Source organism: Nematolebias whitei, chromosome 20 (genome assembly GCF_014905685.2).
Source record: "Nematolebias whitei isolate Nwh7 chromosome 20, NemWhi1, whole genome shotgun sequence".
NCBI classification, from domain to species: Eukaryota; Metazoa; Chordata; class Actinopteri; order Cyprinodontiformes; family Rivulidae; genus Nematolebias; species Nematolebias whitei.
Window position 1 is genome coordinate 38,820,048 of NC_056517.1, and position 3,017 is coordinate 38,823,064.

A 3,017-nucleotide genomic window follows, 5' to 3' on the forward strand; every position below is an offset into this window, starting at 1 on the left:
CGCAGCAGTACTGGATAAATACAAGTAACGAACCCGCAGCGGTACTGGATAAATACAAGTAACGAACCCGCAGCGGTACTGGATGCTGTCGCTCAGATTATTTGTCGGCAGACAGGAAATTAAAAGACTAGTTTACACAGCGAGGGGGAGGAAAGTCAAAGATTGAACCCAACAGTCTGACAGCAGGATGCTAGCTACCGGTGTCTACGAACATTCATTACGAAATACTGATTTTATTATAAATAAATACAATAACACCACCCCCGCATGTCAAATGCAGATAGTTTTTACAGAATGAACCTAGTCGTGGGTACGTTAAGGTGCTACGGTGTAACTTCAGGAAGTAGACGCAGCCCCCGTGTACTCACAATGCGCTCCGTCCTGTACGGGTTGTTGAGCTGCAGCTGGTACTGCCTCTTCAGGTTGGCTCTTACAGCCAGCCGGGCCTCTTCCTCCCTCCGCTTCTCCCAAGAAGGGTTGAAATCTTCATTTGGGTTTAATGTTCTCGAGCGTTCCGTCAAGGGCAGCCGTCGAGAGTCCGCCATGACAGATCGGTGACGCGGGGACTCCGGAAATCTCGCGTTGATGCGCTGCGTCGTCACCATGGCAACGGGAAACCTAACGCGACGGAGGCTCCTGATAAAGAAGAAAGTAAAGAATCCTGTTCGGTTAATTTCAGCTCGTTTTATTTCTGTAGCGCCAAGTCACAACAGAAGTCGTGTCAGGGCACTTTACAGAAACATTCAAATATAAAAATAATAATTTAACATTATTTATCTGAGGAGCAGCTTTGAGTTTAACTCCATCACAGAACTCTCATTTTGAGCAAGCACGAAGGCGACAGTGGAAAGAAAAACTCCCTCATGAGGAAGAAACCTTTAGCAGAACCAGGATCAGGACAAGAGGACCATCTGCTTCGACCGGCTGGGTTTGGGAGGAATAGATACACAATGGCAGGTCAAGAATCACATGTTAAGAAAGAAATAGCGTCAAATGAAAATTATTCAGTTGCAACAATTTATTTAAGGAAACGTTTATAGCAGTGTCTGTTTGTAGTCCACAGTGTTGTTATTATCTGCTGCTATTTGTATTTATATTTTTATTTTATGTTTTCCTGTCCGCTGTGCTTGTTTGTTTCTATTGTTCAGCACTTAGGTTGGCCTTGTTGCTGTTTTAAGTGCGCTATAAATAAATCGGTATGGTATGGTAACAAGCCAACCCTAACTATAGGATTTATCAAACAGGAAAGTCTTAAACCCAGTCTTAACAATGTGTCAGCCTCACGGACAGAAACTGGAAGTTGGTTCCACAAGAGAGGAGCCTGAGAACTGGAAGATCTTCCTCCCATTCTGCTGCTGGAAACTCTAAGGACCACGAGGAAACCTGCAGTCTGAGAGTGAAGTGCTCTGTTTGGAAAGTATGGAACAATAAGATGTCAAATATAAGATGGAGCTAGGTTGTTGAGGGCTTTGTAGCAGCAGTGGTGCTAGGGGGACGCTAGGGGGTGCTGTAGCACCCCTGGAAAAGTCATAGCACCCTCGTAGCACCCCCAAGAAATTATAAATTATTTTAATTTTCATCTAAGTTAATATTCTTTAATATGTGGTTGTTGTGATATTTTCCTCACAAAACACAACTAATTAAAAAACAAACAATCAATGATTATATTGAGCAAAAAATAAAAATAAAAAATCATATCTTGCACCAGGAAACGAACTTGAATTTTCACTTCTGGTAAACATTTGAAAAGTGCACAAAATGCAACAAATGGACCGTTTCTGTTACCCAAATTTTCTAGGATGGAATCAGAGAAGGAGGATTTTTTAGAGGCAGACTGCGACCAACAAAGAAACAATAATTTGGAAGAAATGATGGATGACCTGAAAACACAGTCATTCTATCCTGTTTCAGACAGGAAGCTCATGGAACTGAAACCGTGTTTTTCTTCAGAAAACGAAGTACTGAAAGGTTTGCCAGCTCTAATCTAAGCCCCAAACGCTCATCGTTCTTAAACAAAAAATGCCTTGACATGCCATGACCTGTCATCATGGAGTTACCGAGGAGAACTCGTCTGCAGAGCTCCACCAAGTTGTCCGGCTGCTGAAAACAAAAGAAGAACAGGGACATACAATCAACAACGTGCAGGATTTCCTCCCTCTAATGCAACCCTACAAAGACCAGTATAAACTAATATCCACCTGTTTAACTCTTCCAGTAACACCTGTGAGCCGTGAGCACAGTTTTTCTTGTTTGCGTCGTTTCAAGAACTACCTGAGAAACAGCAGCAGGGACAGTTGGACATGTGACCTGGCTCTTCTTGCTATCAACCCTTTAAGAACTAGGACCCTGGATGGTGACAGAATTATTGGTGCTTTTGCCACATCCACAACAACAGGCGGATTGTCCTGTTATGAAAACTTCTGATGGTGAGTGAATGATTTCCACCTTCTGTGAGTCTGCAATGCATTCAGCATTGTGCATTAAAATCATCCACTTATACACAGATACATCTGGGGAAACAATACAGTGGATTTATTGTAACACTTCACATTCTTACCTGGATGACCCTTAATTTTCTCCTGTTGAACAGACAAGACTGAGGTTTTGGTTTTTGGACCTGAGCACCTTAGGAATGAATGTTTCAGTCTTTCTCCCTCCTTAGATGCATTAATCTGTCCTCCAGCTCTAATGTTAAAAATCTTGGTGTTATTTTTGATCAGGACACGTCTTTTATCCCCCACATTAAAAACATTACTAGAACCTCCTTCTTCCACCTGCGTAATATCACTAACATTAGAAACATCTGATCTAAAGATGATGCAGAAAAACTGGTCCATGCATTTGTCACGTCTAGACTGGACTATTGCAATGGTTTATTATCTGGGTGTCCAAATACTTCTTTAAAACGTCTTCAGTTGATCCAAAATGCTGCTGCCAGAGTCTTAACTGGAGTTACTGGGAGAGATCATCTCTCTCCAGTTTTAGCTTCTCTCCATGGGCTCCCTGTCAAATCCAGA